Source organism: Opisthocomus hoazin, chromosome 8, assembly GCF_030867145.1.
Source record: "Opisthocomus hoazin isolate bOpiHoa1 chromosome 8, bOpiHoa1.hap1, whole genome shotgun sequence".
Classification (NCBI taxonomy): Eukaryota; Metazoa; Chordata; class Aves; order Opisthocomiformes; family Opisthocomidae; genus Opisthocomus; species Opisthocomus hoazin.
Genome location: NC_134421.1, coordinates 3865497 through 3884477, shown reverse-complemented (window position 1 = coordinate 3884477; position 18981 = coordinate 3865497). Strand labels below are relative to the sequence as shown.

Below are 18981 nucleotides of genomic sequence, written 5' to 3'. Positions count from 1 at the left end.
GAGCCTGGAGCGTCTCTTCCCACGACAGGCGTTGTCAGCTGGATGAGCTCCAGCAGACTGGTGGGAGTAAGGTCTCTTGGCAGGAGACGGCGGTGAGTAACTGAGTTGGGAGGGAGATGAGGCTGTTCCCTGAGAATGGGGAAAACATCGCAACCTTAACCATGATGGCTCGTTGCAAGAGGCTGTTTTGGACTTTAGTGGAGATAGTGATTTATTCCTGCTGATACGCTGGTGATTTTCTTACAAATTGAGCGCAATGAGATGCAGAGACTCATGTAGAAATCATTTCAGTGGAAGTTCTGCACAGACTGCGTGATTTTAGTATCAATAGCGTCAATTTTGGACATACGTTATCTGCTGTAGGTCCCTAGACATACCTTGGGCATGAAAAGCTGTATGTAAAGTCACTGAGGAGAGGCAAGTGCACCAAAACCAGGTGGTTTAAAGCAGGTAAACTTTGTATTCCGCTCTCGGCAACTTGCACCCTTTTTCAAATAATGAATTCTTTTTCCTTCTCTCTCTTACACTGCTGCTGAAGGCCGGTGACTGCAGGTACTGCCTAGGCAGTCTCGGTGCTGAGAAGGTCGGTGTTGATGGACCAGAAGGCTTTCCTCCTGGGGCAGGTAACCTGATGGAGGGCTGAAGCTGCGGAGGAGGAAGCTCCTGCGGGGAGCACTGGGGAGGCAAGACCTGCCATCTTCAGAGCAAGGTAAAATGAAATCAGGTGGCAAAATCCGGGGTACAGCCCTCCTGCCCTTCACCTGACCAGCTGTTGGTGACAAGCGTGGCATCTGCTGAAATACCTTGCAGTTCAAGCACTGTAAAGGTGCTTTACAGAGGACTCGGAAGACGAGGAGAAACAAGGCATGTGACAAGAAGGTGTTTTGCTGGAGGAAGGACAGCCACAATTTTTAGAGCCTGAGCTGAGTGCCCAGCGCTGCCGCTGCAGCAAGTAATGGCGGATTCTGTTTGCTTTTGTCTGGTGCCACATCAAGAGTAATTTTTTTCTGATTTGCACAATGTGGAAATTTCTTCCTCTGTGATTTCCACAGCACTGAGCCTACAACCTGCCTGCTGAGCAGATGACCGGGTGCCACCCAGCCCCAGTGACTGAGCAGTTACAACTCCTCTGAAGCCGTCTAAAAATCCAGCTTCAACACCACGCGAGAAAAAGGCAAGCCCCTTCTAAATGGTTGTCACAGCGGGTATGAAACATCATTTTTAGGTCATCAGGACGAGGTTGTCAGAGCAGCTGGTCCTGTCATTGCCCCCCTCAGAGGCGCAGCTCCCCTTCGGCTCTTGTTTCCCGCTTCGTTCCCCGGGGAGGAACAACTTCTTCCCTCTGAGGGTGACGGAGCCCTGGCCCAGGCTGCCCAGGGAGGCTGTGGAGTCTCCTTCTCTGGAGATATTCCAGCCCCGCCTGGACAAGGTCCTGTGCAGCCTGCTCTGGGTGACCCTGCTTCGGCAGGGGGTTGGGCTGGGTGACCCACAGAGGTCCCTTCCAACCCCGGCCACGCTGTGGTTCGGAGGGGGGGGGGGGCAGCACGCCTTCGGGCCCGCCGCCGCCGTGAGGGGGCGCTCGGCAGCGCATCCCGCAGCCAGGTGCCGCGGCGGGGCGTGGCCGAGCTCGACCTGGCCCCTCCCGGCGGCCGCGAGGTGGCGCTGGCCCCGCCCCTCCCCGCGGGGCCGTGCGGCGGTTGCGGCCGTTGGCGGGCGGGGCTGCGCCGTGAGGCAGCGCCGGTGCGGGCCGAGCTGCCGGCGCCGGCGCGGGTTTTACAGGCGGTATCCCCTGCCCGGCTGGGCGGTCGCGGCGCCTCGCGGCAGGCCCCGGCTCAACACGGGTGGAGGAGCTCGTCGTTGCCCTCCCTCCACCACGGCCCCGTCGCTCGCCGGGTGAGCCGGCAGCGCCGGGCTCTCCGCGCTGCGCCTCCGCGGCCTGGCCGCCCTGCTCCCCAGCAGCGAAAAGTGAGCGTAAATACCCCCCCCCCCCTCCTCCTCCCTGGTGGGTGCGGGCAGGAGGGGCCGGTGCTCCTCTCCGCTGTGGCAGCAGCGCGCGAGGCTGGGCCTACAACTGCTTTCCATCTCAGCGATGAATTAGGGGACCAAGAAGTAAGAAAAAAATGTTGTTTTTTTTTTTTACCTGGGGAAACCTACTGGCTGGGCTTGTGAGGGGCTGGCAGGTGGTGCCCTCGGGGGGCTGAGCGTGGCTGCTCTTCCTTGCTGACCCGCTTCAGAGAAGGATGCGAGAGCGCTGTGTGCCCTGTGCCAAGCCCTGAGGAAGAGAAAGGGGGAACAGCGGCGGAACGCCACGTAGGACAGGCAGCCCTGATGTTGCTTGGATCGGCACGCCTCAGGAAAGTGTTTAATCTGTCTCTGTGATCTCCTGCCTGTGAAGAATAGCCACTTGGTGTGCGTAAACCAAGGGAGCTTGGGGGGGTACTGAGTGCAAGGCCTGTTTCTGAGGAGGGACGGCCAGACAGAGCGCTGGGGACACGAGGAGCAAGGGCGAGAGGCCAAGGAAGAGGCAGCGTTCGAGCCTCTTTGGCCCCAGGGAGTTTCAGAGCACCTCTAGCCGAGAGGACCAGGCTGGCTCGGAAAGGCTCCGCTGTGGCCGTAGGTAATGTCGGCACAGTTACATGTACACCTGTGGCAGCTATTAAGAAGCAGCTTCAGGGCTATGGGAGGTGCGTCTTTGAGATCTGCTTCTCAGAGATTTTACCTGGCATCAGCAGAATCAAGCAACTGTTCCGGTCCTAGTTTAATTATTTGGATGTTTGTATTCTGTTTTAATGATGGTCAGTTGTTCCTTATGTGGTTTTTATTATGAGCGTCATCATGGCTCCAAGGCTTTTGAGAAGATGTGAAGAGGGAGCAGAAAGCGTTGTGAGCCTAGATAGCGCTCAGCACAGATCAAGGGCTGATCCCAGGTAGCCAGCATGATTTTGAACACCACAGGATGCCGACTGTTCAGTTGGGCTGTGTTGTGTCCTCCGACTGATCGATGTGCGTGTGGAGTAGCGGTTGACAGGTCAGAGAGCCACTGTGCCTTCTCGAGCATGCTCCTGCTGGCCTGGTGTTGTCTCTTTCTTCATCCTTCTGCTACATCTGAAGAACTAGAAAATGGCAAGGGGGGTAAGGAAAGGAGCAGTGCTCCCAGCCTGTTTTGCAAGAGATGGCAAAAGCTTGTGTGGCAGTGGCTGGGTGTTTTCTCTAGATGACTTCAGCTGGCCTGTGTTATGGATATGGAGCAGCTTCTGCTCACCCCCTCTCCATCACTCCATGCCACCTTCCCAGAGTTGCCTGCCACTTCTAGTGGGCAGCCTAGGGCAAAAACAGGCAGGCTTAAAAACACTGTAAGGTGAGGGTGTTAGTGTTTTGTGTGGAAATGGAAATGCCTATCATTAAATGCCTTGCTGAAGGCATGATAGGTTGTTTCTGAACTGTAGAGAGGGAGAATAAAATTCCAGAATTCACACCTTGGCAGACCCTTTGCTTGGGTATCACTTGTTCTTTAAATAACCACTTAGGAACCAAGAAAAGCAGCTGAAACTCTGCAAGCACCATTTCCCTGCGCCCTCCCCACCCTGCTAGGCACAAAGACTCCCTCTCTAAATTCTCCTTCCATTTTTGTTCCCCTGGTCATCTGTGTGATTGCCTTGCCAGGCTGTCACACTTTACAAGGCACAAGTTGGGCAGCCCCTTCCTCCCCCTGGACACAGTTCCGTGATTGTCACCTGCCCAGAGGTAAGCTGTTGAAGAGGCTGGTGCCACTGTAGCTCTCTTTGTCCCCTAACTAGATAGATTCTTTATGGCTAGAAAATATTAATTACAGAATAACTCAAACCAGCAATTTGCCCTGAAGCAGAGCACAGTTTAACACACTTTAATGCTTCAGAGATGGAAGCACCACAGGGGCAACGCTCCTCCCAAATAGTACACATGCTAGTAAACGTGCTCCTGCAGCAGGCAACTAGCAAGCCATCAAGCCACGGAATATTGATACAGATTCAAAACACAGCCAGAGTAAATTAGTGTCCTTGTCTCATCCAAGACAGGTAGCTGGGCTGAACATCTGGCCCACTAAAAGTAGTTGGAGACTGTAGGAGGTGCAGAGGAATTACTTCTAGGAGGATGGTTTAGCAGGGAAAGCAGCTCAGCGGGTGATGCTCGTGTCTGTCTTTTCTCATGGCTGCCAGAGCGCTGTGTCGTGACGCGAGAGCCGTAGCTGTGCTCATGGTACTACCAGCCCATGGTGCTTTTATTCTCAGTACGGGCCAGCCCTGCAAGGCTGTGGGAGCAGCGCTCTGCTTGTCTGTCCTCCACAGCAAAACAGGCCACGGTCCCAGCACTGCTGCAAGCTGGGACACGCGGTGGGCAATTTTCTTAGAAGCTGGGCTTGAGATGCTAGACATGCCAGGTCTGTTCCCAAGTATTTAACCCGTGAAACAGCGTGATGCCCTGGTGATCGGCAACGCTGCATCTCATGAGTGTTTCACCTTCTGACACCTGGGAAGTAATTGCTCCCTGGTGACTCTGCCCAATGCGGCATAGTTTGACCCTTTGTCTCCAAGAGATGATCTTTGGGCTCCCCTTCTGCCTGAAAGGGAGCTGACTGGGGACCATGACGTCTTCCCCACCTTCTGTAACAGTGAGAGAGCTTATACTCACCTACAGTCTTTTTTCAACTCTGCTTTAGGGAGAGTATACATTGGGTCATGAATCAGCAGGTGGGCTTTGCTGCTAGATCAAGAGGCTCTGGCATTCTTCATTGCCCCTAAGCTGCTGTGATTTTTATCTTCAAGAAGTGAAAGTGTAGGACATGCAGGAGGCATGCATGGCATCAGTCGCTTGCAGAGTCCAGAAGTATCAAGAGCCAAATTCTGCTTAACAATGCAGGCCATTTCAATGGAGTCAAAAGACCCAGTTCTTTCACAGAATCACAGAATCACAGAATAGTAGGGGTTGGAAGGGACCTCTGTGGGTCACCCAGTCCAACCCCTCTGCCGAAGCAGGGTCACCCAGAGCAGGCTGCACAGGACCTTGTCCAGGCGGGTCTTGAATATCTCCAGAGAAGGAGACTCCACAGCCTCCCTGGGCAGCCTGGGCCAGTGCTCCGTCACCCTCAGAGGGAAGAAGTTCTTCCTCATGTTCAGACGGAACTTCCTGTGCCTCAGTTTGTGCCCATTGCCCCTTGTCCTGTCACTGGGCACCACTGGAAAGAGCTTGGCCCCATCCTCCTGACACCCACCCTTCAGATATTTGTAGTCATTTATTAGGTCCCCTCGCAGCCTTCTCTTCTCCAGGCTGAACAAGCCCAGTTCCCTCAACCTCTCCTCGTAGGAGAGATGCTTCAGTCCCCTCCTCATCCTCGTAGCCCTCCGCTGGACTCTCTCCAGTAGCTCCTCATCTTTCTTGAACTGGGGAGCCCAGAACTGGACACAGTACTCCAGATGGGGCCTCACCAGGGCAGAGCAGAGGGGAAGGAGAACCTCCCTCGCCCTGCTGGCCACACTCCTCTCCATGCACCCCAGGATCCCATTGGCTTTCTTGGCAGCCAGGGCACACTGCTGGCTCGTGGTTAACCTGTCGTCCACCAGGACACCCAGGTCCCTCTCCGCAGAGCTGCTCTCCAGCAGGTCCGTCCCAAGCCTGTACTGGTGCATGAGGTTGTTCCTCCCCAGGTGCAGGACAGATGCAAATTAAATGGCTGTGAGTTTTACAGCTGGTTCTCAGACACGACATAACTGGGATCAGCAACTTTTTCTCCATTCCAATGAGATATCGTAGCCATGCACTGCTACTTCTTAACACTGCCTTAATTAGGCCGTGGCACTCCACAGCAGTTTGGTACTGAAGCAGAGTTTTGATCTAGTATGAGGAGGTCTTCCCCCTGCTTGAGAAACCTTACTAAGTAATCGGAAAAATGCAGTGGATCGAATCCAGGTGAAGCATCACAGAGCAGTCGGTAATGTCTCCTCGCAAGGACTGCTTTCATGGCAAGGCCACCTTGTGAGGGATCGGAGAGCAAACCGTGGCCAGAATCCTTTACAGAAAGGCTACCACCTTGTAACAGTGGCATGGGATGAGTTCACGAGGAGCTAATTAGATCTATGTAAATAATTAATGGCAAATGCATCCCCCTTTTTCTGTCTATCAAAATCCCCATGGCCTGATGCCTTCACGCCCCTGGGGGTCAGGGGACTCTGTGCCAAAGACCGGCGCTGGGGGACTCGGCGGGGGTTGCGGTGCAGTGCTGGGCAGGGTGGCTGCTGCGCAGGCGGCCGGTGCACCGGTGTCACCGGCTGTACCCGCGGGACTGTGCTGTACGCGTTCGCGTTTTGGCCTGCCCCTACTGCCACGCAGCCCGGCCAGGGGCTGCTGCGGGAGGAGCCGTGGGGACTGAAATGTGGGAGGAGGAGACAAGATGGGCATTTGTTTCTGAAGCTGCTGCAGCTAACACGCTGGCTTACCTCCTGAAGGGGCAGCGGATTTATTGTCGTCCTTTACGCTGGGCTGAAATAAAAAAGGGAATATGGGAACCCCTTTGCTCCTTTTTCTGTAATTTGTAATCGTCAAAAGTTACAGAGCTTCTAGAAATTTTTAAATAGTGATGAAACAGAGGTCAAGGTACCCTAGAAAGAAAAACTGAGTAAAATCTAATCACGTTGTATACTAGCTCCCCAAAGTAACATCACCTTCTTAGTCTGATCCCCCCCTCCCCTTTTCTTGCTTTCTCTCAGCTTCATCTCTTTTAATGTTTCTGTCCTTTCTATCTAGCCTGTTGGACATGTTTTTGAAGTCTGAGTGATAACGGATCCTAATGTTTTTGTTGCTGACTCTGCACCATTGGGAGTAGACAAGAATCTTGGTACAAGTTGAATGTTTAAGACAAAGACCAAATGGAAAATGGGGACAGACAGTATCCAAGTGGATTTCAATACAGGAAGACTGAGCAAACGTGGCTCTTAAGGAAGAAACAGAAAAGAGTAAGTTTTCTAAGTGAAGGAAAAGATTATTTTTCTAAATGTAAGCTGCGGCACTAGTATAATGCAGGTTCCTATTGCAGGTGAGGCAAATGTGCCTTTTAGGAAAGGTCTGAGAGAATATGGAGATCCTTGGGCTGGTAGAATTAAAGCAGAGCTGAGAAATACTGGGACCTGAACAGATTTTCAGTGGTGTTAGCATACAGTAACCATCTGTTGTCTCTTGCTTCTGGAAGACCTCTGTCAGCAGGCAGGAAGCAGGAGCTTCGCCTCATGTGTGCTAGCAGCTTTCGTGTGAGACGGGCCGTTTGCTAGGCAGGCACTTTCTGCTCCTTTGAAGGCAGATGGATGAAGAGCCCATCCCCTCGGCGTCACCTCTCATCATTTATAGAGGCCAACCCTCGGGTATTGTTTGTGCCGAAGCGAGCAGTGCTCTAATGGTTAAAATACAAACACCATTGTGTTCTGAAATTTTAATCCCACATCACATGCCCATCTCGTTCTTTACTCATTAGTCCACGACAAAAAAAAAATTACACAAGAGAAGGCACAGCAGAGCCCCTGCAGATAAGGACTGAAGAGGAAACTAGGGAAACTAGCAACAAAAGGATAAACTCCAAACTCCTGTACCACGCGACGTACGGCTCCGAGGCTTAGACAGGAAGCTTGAGAGCTGCAGGCGACTGCGCGGTGACGGCGTGGGGCTGCGGAGAGGGCACGCAGCCCAGCAGAGATGCGCTGGAGTGACAGCGTTGGAGGTAGCTGGCTTCCCACACGTCTTCCCTTGAGCAAAATCTCCATCCACAGTGATCTCTGGGGATTCTTCAGACCCCTTTTTTACCTGCAGGGAAAATGGAAAAGGAAAACTAAATAGGAATGATTTAATATCCATGCAGGAAAATGTAATTCAGACTTTTGTAGGCCTTGAGGGGCAAGGGAGAGGTTGTGGAGGTGAAATTTCTGCCATGGAATTTGGAAGATGATTCTGGCAGTCTGATACATAGTCAGATTAGATTTGATTTTCTAATACAAAAATCTCAGGAAAGACAACTCTCCAACATTAGTTCTTCACTGTTTCCTACATTGCTTCAATTAGGTTAAAAGCAGCAATGTCTGCAAGCTGTGAACCATGAGGTAGATTTCTCTTAGAAACTTGGAGATTATGTGCCTATGAGTTGGCCAAAGTAAAAGGGCAATGTTTAGATGAGGGATTATGCTTTCTGGCTGCCGGTGGCTGCAGGGGAGCCCACTCCATGGCCCAGGACATCCCTCCCAGCCATCTATTCTGTAATGAGAGTGGAGATGGCGTTTTAGACTGTGCAAATTATTGCCTGCCTCCTTGTTTAGTTTGGCCAATTACCGCCAAGTTATTGGCCAAACCTAGTGAGAAGAGAGTTCCAGAATTGTGCTGTCACCTCTGCCCTTGTCTAAACTGGAACAAAATGAAAATTGCTTCTTTCTGTTTCACATTTTTCTCTCCTTTTATACGCTTTGAAGATGAGTAGCTATTTGAAAAGACAAGAAAGACCGAGAATCTGATTTCTGTTTACACTCAGGTTGCAGTACCCTCTGCTGACAACACAAATGGCCTTTAAAGTGGCTGTAAATGTACATGTGAAATTTACAGACAGTAAATCAGTATTTATGTGCGCAGGGCCCGCTATTGCAGTGCAGCAATCGTGTAAGTTACACGCATATGTACACAGGATGGGGAGTTTACCCAGGGCCCTTCCTAACTTTAAAGCTGCCCCCCCCAACTTTAAACTGTCTCTTCCTCTTCCCTTCCTCTTCCCTTCCTCTTCCCTTCCTCTTCCCTTCCTCTTCCCTTCCTCTTCCCTTCCTCTTCCCTTCCTCTTCCCTTCCTCTTCCCTTCCCTTCCCTTCCCTTCCCTTCCCTTCCCTTCCCTTCCCTTCCCTTCCCTTCCCTTCCCTTCCCTTCCCTTCCCTTCCCTTCCCTTCCCTTCCCTTCCCTTCCCTTCCCTTCCCTTCCCTCATTAATTCCTTTGCCCCTGATTGCATCTATGTCTGAGAGCATGAGCTATTAAAGAGCTAGGTTAATATTTCTAAAAATGCAATAGGGTTACAACAATATCACATTTCCCACCGAAAGGGCATTCTTGCTGTGTTACAAGAGTGAGTTATATCAGTTTTTCTTAACCACTTCCATAACATACACGCAAACAAAGCCCACCAAAACACAGAGAGCAGATACTCAGTGGGCTGAACGCTCTAACTGTGTATTTTTACTGTTACAACATTGTTAGGGCATTGATGCATGTGCATTGGTGAGCGGATGAATTGTCTGAGATGTTACTGTCCAGGAAGCCATTACAAGCTTGTCACCAGCTATTTGTCATGCTTCAGCTGCCGGAGGCGAGGGTACTGAGGGAGAGGGCTGTGGGAAGGGAGACCCAGTGATGGCAGCGCACGCAGAAGGTCCCATCCCAGTTCTGGCTTGGTAATCACGGGACTGACGCTGTACTGTCATTTCTGCTCTGTCTTTTCCAGTGTTTTGCCTGTTACCAGAAGTAACTTTAGAGCTACCAAATTTAGGACTTGAATCTGGAAACACATCATAGCCCCCGTGTGTAACCATTTGGGGGATGGATCAGACCACAAACCCTGTAGAATTAGAGCTGTCTAGCACAGAGCTTTAAAATATTTACGGAAATGTCTTAAAATCAACATAAGTAAAACGGCTTGTCAGTAAGGGCTATTGGCTGTAGTGTGAGATTAGATGGTAAAGGATTATCCAGTACTTGAGATCCTGTGGAACCCTTGGAACTTCTACCTAATTTCAAAATTTGTTTTATTTCAGGTTTTCTGAAAGCTTGGGAGGGTTTTAATAAAAAAAAAAACACCACCCACAAAACAAACATACAAATTAATTGTGGGTATTGTCTGACCACTACTGCATGCTTTCAGCTATAGCCCTTTTAAATACATTGGCTGTTGTGAGCAACCCAACACAAGGGAAAATGAGATTTCTGTTTTTAAGACTGTCTTTCTGACATCTGTTCTAAGCTGTAAACTCATTAAAATTTTCAAATTAGTTGAAAACTTACGCCCAACAGAATAAATAAAACATTTGGCTTTAAAAACCCCACACATTCATCACCACTTCTACTTGCCTTAGTATCTAGATAACAAGAAAAAATTATTTAGTCTTCAGTATATTTATTTAATAATTATGATCATTCACTGGGCTAAAAGTGTTCAAAGGTAATTAAATGTGCAAGTAACAGGCCTCATGACTATGCAACAGAGTGGGAAATTTTCAAATCATGGTTTTAAAGCATGTGTGTTAGTTCATCCTTCTCTATTATCTATTTAGAAATCACTGTCACAACTCTCTTATTAATGTATGAGGTAGAAAATAAATGTATAATAATTTCAATCAACTTCATAATTTTTTAAGACATTGCTTTTAAACTCTCCATTATCATATGCAAAATGGCAAAGTGAGTTCCACTTAATTTATTTCATATGTTATTCCAACAGCATCACAAATAGTTCATTGTTACATATCTCTCCAAATAATGAGTTCAAGACATCCTTTCCTTCGCAGCACTTTCATCTGCATGCTACGCACTTCATATTGTGTAATTGTCTGATGAAGAAGGGAAGCAGGTAGCCCCGAGGCTATTAGAAAGAAGAAGCGTCAATGAGAAAGTGTTGGACATAGGTGTTACCCCCTAAGGACAATGGAATAGAATAGAAAAGGAAACATGATGAAACTAATCAACAAATGATTAAAAAAATAGTTTCGCTTCCCTCCCTCATCAGGATGCTACCCATCACCACAAGCGTTCTCTCCTAGGGTGGGAAACTTCTGGGCAGCCATGAGATTCCCATAAAAGGTGCTGGATGAAATTAACTGAGCTCTGTCTGAATGCTGCACTTAGAGGATTTGCTGGAACAACGATCAACATGAGCCTAACAAACCACTTATTAGCTAACCAGTACACTTTAAAAAAAGTCTAAAGAAACTAAAAATTCACAAAAAAAGTTTTCTTAAATTAAATTGGTGTCAATTGCATTTCTTGTGCACTTCAGTCTGTGCTTTGCTGGACTGGCAATATTGTAATCACATAAAAAGCATCCACTCAGAAACACCCCTGTTTCTTCTCAAGCTACCAAATGTGAATAGCCCCCACCTCGCCAGACGCAGAGCAGAGCACGTGTTCTGCTTCCCATAGCTGCAATGTAGCAGAACAGCAACTTCTTCTTCCCCTGTGTGTTTGGAGGGGCAGGCTGTTCGGAAGGCTGAGAAGGAATCTGATCAATTTGCTAAAATTCAGTCTGCTACTTTATGTAATTTTTTTATCCTTGACACCAGTTTTCAAGGGAAGTTCCCATGTAAAGTTCTGTTCAACTGTACCTGCGGGCTTGAATGGTGTTCCTAATTGCAACAGTAACATCAACTAAACATGAAAAAAAAAAAGATTAGAAATGTTTTGTAGCCCATTAATATCCTATAATGTTTCTACTTGAAGATGAATTCTGTATATAGAATTTCAGACTAAATAATCATATCTTGATTAGCTGTGAAAAAGGTCATTTGCTGCGAGGCTGGGTGGGAGAAGCTTCATAAAAACATTTGCTTTAAGTTGCACTGGAAATTTAGGCAACCAATTTAGGTTCCACCCTGAGGGTCATTCGTAATTGTTGGTGTTTGGCATGTCGTGCTTTCTGTGTTACATCCCACGGTTTAAAGTGTAAAGCAAAGAGCAGAAGACGAGCTGAGCAGTACAGTATTGCCCTGCTTGGGGCCCTTGTATATTTGGGAATGTGCCAGGTCTGTGAATCCCCTGTCTTGTTTGAAAAACCCCCCACATCTATTAAGTAAGATAGATTGAGACTCAACCTGTGAGCCACTGAAGACAGACAAATAAGAAGTATAAAAGAACAGTTATATTTGCATTTCATATGGCCATCATATCTGAGTATCTTTATAAAATCAAGGTAGTACAGTTTTTCATGGATATTTAAGATCCTCTGAGTTTTTACTGTACATTTCTCTGTTCTGTTTCTTTGCAGAGAGCAGAAGTATCCACCGAACTTCAGTCAGCCACCATTCTGGGGACCTTTCTGTAATGGTGTAATATACTTGAACTACACAGCAAAAGAAACCTCTGACAGGAGCAAACTAAAATGCAGAGCTGAAACTAAGTAAACCTTTGGCAGTGTGAAACTAACAGCAGCATCACGGGTAGGCATTATGGCAAGGTAAGGTGTATCGTGGAAGCTTTTAATTTACAATCTCTCTCATAAAATACATCCAAATATTCAGGGTTGGGATTTTTTTTGAGCAGATAAGTCAAATTTAAGCCTGCTCTCTATATGCGAGAAGTACAGTAGGAGTGAGGGGCAGAATACTGACCTCTGAGAAGCCCATGGCAAAATTTCCAATGGCTTCAATGAAGGCTGGATGCTGTCTTGCAGGCTTACTTATATACTTAAAGTTAAGCCCGTGAACAAATATTTACAGACGCAGGGGCTTTTGGCTTTATTTTCAGAGTGGCTGAGCATTTGTGGTTCCCACAGCCGTCAGAGCGAGCTGTAGGTGGCTCAGCATTTCTGGAAGTGGAGGCTCTGGAGTCGTCTGCTTAGTCTAGGGCTACCAGGAGTCCTGCCTACCCTCTGGGACTGGAAGGGCGTTAAGCCAGACTGGCTCCTCGTTCTGCCTGTGGGATCCGATCCACTCACCAGCCACACAGCCTGTGCCGGGGTGCGCCCAGCCTCTGCCTTGGTGCGTGCAGCTGGCTGCCTGGGGAAGGAAACCAGTGCAAAACAGCTAGCGTTCATCAGCTCATGTCCCTGCACGTAACACCCAGTAATTCAAGTGGTTCCAAAGGACTCCAAGGCCTGGGAAGCGTGGCCATGATCCAGGCATCCAGCGTGGTCCAGGATCCTGTCCTCTTGCTGACATGCTGGTGGCAAGGACAGTGTGGCCATAACCTCAGCGTGTAAGACAGGGCAGCATTCAAATGGGAAATTTTTTCTGATTTCTGCTAACAGTCCTGTGGATCATGCTGTCGACTCTTGAATCCATCTAGGTCGTTTTAGTCTGTGAAATGAATGCACATTTATTTATCACTGAAACGCAAAGATAACCACATCTGTTCATGCTGCCTTTCAACCTTACTGTAAGAGAAGATTGCAAGGTTATGCTTTGTTGTGGTTTTTTCTAAGTTTCCTTCCAAGCTGTGGGATGGTCACTAAATCTCTGCCTCTCTCCCAGGCTCACTCGTGGCTCTTTGTTTTCTCATCAGCAGTGGTAGTGCAGGAGTATGATGCTGGTCTGCTTTTCTGAGGATCTGAAAACACTCTGCTGCCATTAGCTTGACTGGAGGCTGAAGGCTCCGATTATTTCACAGGTTTTTCTCTTCAGTTGTGCTAGTATACAGTTGGCTGAAAAACAGGAAATTTGGAAACAATTTAGAGAAACTATTCTCCTCTGTTCCGGCAAGCTGCAGAGCTGGTTCTGGTTTTTCTTACCAGAAAACATTCCTCATATTCCATTGGCTCTAGAAGGTATAACAGCGGTATGCTTCGGACAACGTTATTCATTGCTTTTTTGTAACTCCATTTCTGCATGTTCAAAGTGCTGCAGAAACACTAGGTTTTTGTTTTCCTTTTTTTTTTAACCAGGATCTCTGAATTGAGCAGTATTCATAACTTTTAAAACATAATAATACAGATTATTACAATAATAATTAAAACAATTATTCATAAACACTTTAAGTAAAGTTCCTTCATGTAATTTTTCCATTAGCAGACAAAGAGTGTGCTGGAAAGCTGTCAAGATTTTTATCTCAACAAAGCACTTACTGCTCCTCTTAAGAAGATGAACAGTCCCATTAAGAGCACAATTCTTGTGAGCGGCAAAACAGCAAATGCAAAAAAAACCCATGCTTTTCAATATGAATTTTTAATAAAAATGAAATATGTAGAGTATATTGTCTTAATGAAGTCAGCGGGATTAGTCAAATGCTCAAAGTTATGCATGGGCTTATGCACATGTTAAATTAGTGTCCTGAACAAAAAAATAATTTACAGGCTCAACGGCAGTTTATGCTCCCTGTGGCTCCCGGCTGCCGTGTTCTGACACTTGTGTGAACGACTGCACTCATATCAACACGGCCAACATAAAAATGCAAAGCACTTATCAAATTGGTCCAAGTGAAAGCTTGCTTCTTGTGGCAAAATTTAATAAGGTTAGAGAAATACAGATTAGTTTCTACGCAGACATTTTAAGAGGGAACATTTGAACTACTGTTCATAACTAATATTGAGAGTAAATGAAAATGGGAGTCAGGAGAGGCAGGTGATGAAAACCAAGTCCAACATTTATTTCATTTTAATAGCACAAAAAATATCAAGACCCAAGTTGTCAGGATTCCTGGATAAATGCATGCTGCTAGCTGTCTAAGAGTTTTATGAAGTTGCTGGGATGGTTTCAGCCCTGTTAGAAATTGTCAACAATCATCCTGTTTCTGATAAAATCAATATCTATTTTTTTAAAGATACTGATAGATTTATGAGCGATTTATTTACTAGTGAGTCTAAGAAAATCATGGTTGCAATAGAAATATAAGATCTTTTTGGAATGCAAATTAATAAATACCTTGGATTTTATTAAAAGGTAGGAAAATGAAGGACTATGATCAAAATTCTTTTTCATACTTTGAATTCCACAAGAAATCATTGGAGGTCTTCAAGAAACAGATGCCCTATCCTACAATTATTTAAACTTTGCATTCGTGTGATCAGTATTATTTTATTTTGTGGGAAAGCGAGCAACATAAAATTAAGCACACACATGTACATGTTTAGAAAACAGCTCCACTTTACTAAAGCTATCAGAGGGATGTTTTGGGTCTCTGTTTTACTTCTTTTTTCTATCATTTCTTACTTGTCATACATTTTAAACTTCTGTTAACATCTTCCTCAAAGAAATACTGTATTATTTCATGTAAATTGTGAATTTTTACAGGAACAGAGAGTCATGAAATAAGCTAACTGATAATAAAAATCTCTACAGTCTTCAAGCCCTCTTCTTTTGGGTATTTTTTCCCCCCTGACTGAATCTTGCAATAGCCCTTTGTGAAGTTGCCAAATTCTGCCCCTTTTTTTATCGAGTTACATGCAGGTGCATAACATTTTATATATAAATTACTCAGAACTTGCAGAAGAAACAAAATGAAGCCACAGAAATGCAGTCCTGACGTCAGGTCACAGACATACTCCAGGAACGTCAATTTGTCTGCCACTCATCCTTTCTTTCTAATGAGAAGAAGTCAGAAAGGGGCCTGCTTTGTTCTTTCCTCACAATATATTGGGTAATGATGCAGAGAAAGGTGCCAGATTGCAGAGATGGTCTGAAACAAAGACTTTAACTGAGTCCCAGAATGCAGCTGTGACAAAGTAAGATTCAAAGTGAAACACAAGTGAAAATATTTTCTACGGGAGCACCTGAAAAGCCTGAGATCAAAGGTCTTTAGGTGGCAATAAGAAGGAAATAAATCTGTCATTAGTATTTCTCTGGGAATAATAAAAATCCATTAGCTTCTCTAGAGGAGTTAGGGTTTATTGGTCGTAGGGTAAAAGGCAGGAAAGCTTCTAGCTGTCCAGATCATTAATATCTAAACCTAAGATGACCAACTGGATAAAGAAAACAACCAAGTCAGGCTGTTATACTTTTCAGATTTATTTGACTTCAGCATTTTTGAGCCATGCACCTGTGGCCGTAAGGGTACAGCCAGCCAGAGATTCCTGCTTGTGAGATGCCAGGAGATTCTCTGCTACACAGAGACTGGAGCAGTTAGTGATTAAGGATCCTGCTGCTGAGTCGCTCAACAAGCAAGCAAATCAAATTCTCTGAGAAGAAAATGTGTTTGTGTAAGGACTCAGAAATCTGAAAAAGGAGGACCCCAGATGTTTGAGGAAGGTTTTAAAAAACAATTGGAAAGCTACTTTAATGGAGATGAAAACCATGGCATTAAAATGCTGTAACAGAGAAATACAACATAACAGAATAATATTTTAATGGAGCAGCATCGAAGAGCTCTTCAGGGCTGCGATGGAAGGACGGGGTCACTGAGCAATTTATAGCCACTTCTTGGGAAGCAAAGCAGCACTGGACTACCTGGGCTCTGCCAGAGGAGCAGGTGAAGGCACCAAACCTGGCTCGCAGCATCGTGTGGTTAATCCTCGTGCGGGATGGTGAGCACGTGCAGTGCTGTGGTTCCTATTCATAATGAACTCTTCCCATCGCAGAACTCTATGTTTAGGAAAACGAAAACATTTTTCCACAGACTACCAAAACTAAAGGTCTGTTTTGGACACAGAAAGTTTGGTTTTGAAAGGGGAAATACACCTGGCAGCTTTTTATCAGCATTCCTCTGAATGGTGGAGGTGGGATTATCCCCTTTTTCTTCAGGCAAAAGTTAAGACGCCGAGAAATTGTCACATATGCTACTAACTTTGAGTGTGTAATCTGAAACACTTAATGCCTCATTCTCCAGAATATTCTGCATGCGAGGACTATATTGTGCTCAAAGCATCCCTCCTGTTTATGCTACTTGCAGCTGTGAATGTTCTGTATCTACAACCAGACCCTAAGCCTTCTAGAAAACGAGGATCATCATATCCATGTAAGTTCTTCAGAATTTTGTAGCAGAGACAGGGATAAATTTAGCTTAGAGTCAGTGTTCACTTGCATTATCCATAAAAACATCTTTTCCTGCAGTTATTTTGCTCATTCACTGTAAGTCTTCTAAATCCTGCAAAAACTAGGTATGAGTCCTGAACTCATGAACTGTTTTAATGCACAATCCAGTTTTGTTCTAAGGCCACATCCATGCCAGGCACAGACCAAAAGAGGGGGAAGGGAGGGGTTTCATGGAGAAAAGAACACTCTAAATGTGTTAATTTATCAGTTTATCAAAATGCCAATAGACAGACATAAAATGAACTGAATTAGTATTGGTTTTAAAGGAAAATTTACTTCTACTCTTTTCTAACTTTTCAGTGCCTAATTTTACAAGCTCGCTAATATTTTAACATCAAATTTCCAAGGTTTCCCCAATAGTCTATCACTTAGACTACTCTTCTGTCCCATAGATTATCTTTCTCCCTTTTACCTCCTCTGCAAGCATCGTCTTGCCCATGTGCTCAGTAGCAGAAACACAGAAAACGCAGAAGAACGAGTCCCGTCCCGAAAACGAGGACAGTTCTTGCAGCAGGCCGCAGCGGCCATTCGAAGCCTGACAGTCTGCATGTTCTCTGCACCCAAACTCTGCAGTGTTTAGCTGCCAAAAAAGCTAACAAGCACAGGTGTGAGCTGCAACTCCCAAGACGCACGAGTAGGCAAACTTTTTTCATAGGGTCAGTGAAAGAAAAGCTTCTGACACAAATAACAAATCCGCTTTCACATGCCAGTCTCTGTTGCAAAGCATTGATGGGCAAACATTCCCTTTAATCTCACCCTTGGAAATTAGTGACTTTCTTTTGAAATTTTCACTCATGCACGCACACACAAAAGAAATGCCATATGGACACCTGCTCTGCGGTGTTTCCCCTTTCACAGCTGAGGTTTGACGAGGTCCTGAGCCAGGACAACCTAACAGAAGCAGGTGCTGCTGCTTGGATCACAGCATCTTTCACAGAATGACAGAATGTTTGGGGTTGGAAGGGACCTCTGTGGGTCACCCAGTCCAACCCCCCTGCTGAAGCAGGGTCACCCAGAGCAGGCTGCACAGGACCTTGTCCAGGCGGGGCTTGAATATCTCCAGAGAAGGAGACTCCACAGCCTCCCTGGGCAGCCTGTGCCAGGGCTCCGTCACCCTCAGAGGGAAGAAGTTCTTCCTCATGTTCAGCTGGAGCTTCCTCTGCTCCAGTTTGTGCCCATTGCCCCTTGTCCTGTCACTGGGCACCACTGAAAAGAGTCTGGCCCCATCCTCCTGACACCCACCCTGCAGATATTTAGAAGCATTTATCAGGTCCCCTCTCAGCCTTCTCTTCTCCAGACTGAACCAGCCCAGCTCCCTCAGCCTCTCCTCATAGGAGAGATGCTCCAGTCCCCTCACCATCCTCGTAGCCCTCCGCTGGACTCTCTCCAGTAGCTCCTCATCTTTCTTGAACTGGGGAGCCCAGAACTGGACACAGTACTCCAGATGGGGCCTCACTGGGGCAGAGCAGAGGGGCAGGAGAACCTCCCTCGCCCTGCTGGCCACACTCCTCTTGATGCACCCCAGGATCCCATTGGCCTTCTTGGCACCCAGGGCACGCTGCTGGCTCATGGTCACCCTGTTGTCCCCCAGCACACCCAGGTCCCTCTCCACAGAGCTGCTCTCCAGCAGGTCAGCCCCAGCCTGTACTGGTACATGGGATTCTTCCTCCTCAGATGCAGGACCCTGCACTTGCCCTTGTTGAACTTCATCAGAATTTTCTCCATCTCAGCTGGCCCCTCTTATTGCTAAGGTTGCCCAGCACTCCCCATTTTTTTTTTTTCTTTCAATTTGCTTTTGCTTTCACAGCTTTTTCAGTTCCAGACGAAATCTTCCACTCTAGCTGTCTGCCTGAAACTGAGTTGAGACCCACTGGATTAGCCATTTTCAGCAACGGGACTGAAAAAACAAGCAGCTCACGGGGACCCTTCTTGTGTTTTCACTGAAATTCCGGAAACCTGCAGCCTGGGAACAGGAATTTCAGCTTTGCTGTCAAGGAGTGGCTTTTGTGCAGCGTGCTTACACACAGGCAGTCGGCACACGCTCCGCAGGGAGCTCTTTCAGCTGAACTAGTAAATTCTCCAAAGATGCTTCTGCCAGGGAGCACAACACTGTTCCCTCGCAGATCTTACAGGTGTTAACAAGAGCTTTAATTAAATGTACTCTGTTTGGCCTGGAGCTACACAGGTGAAATCTGACTAAGCTTGTAATGGCGGCTCCCAGGCACAGTAACTATTTCTGCTTACTTTCATGGCTCCCTTTCCT

The 18981-nt window shown here is 46.8% G+C and overlaps 1 long non-coding RNA gene across 2 annotated transcripts; it reads left to right on the top strand.

Annotated features, from left to right (window-relative positions):
• The first annotated feature begins 1730 nt into the window (after positions 1-1730).
• LOC142362184 (uncharacterized) lies at positions 1731-15025 on the top strand. Of its 2 annotated transcripts, none has more exons than XR_012764776.1 (4): positions 1731-2109; positions 6778-6986; positions 12023-12211; positions 13258-15025. It is a non-coding gene; the product is annotated as an uncharacterized LOC142362184 (long non-coding RNA). The 2 variants fall into 2 exon arrangements; XR_012764777.1 differs by having other exon boundaries at positions 13227-15025.
• The last annotated feature ends 3956 nt before the right edge of the window (positions 15026-18981 follow it).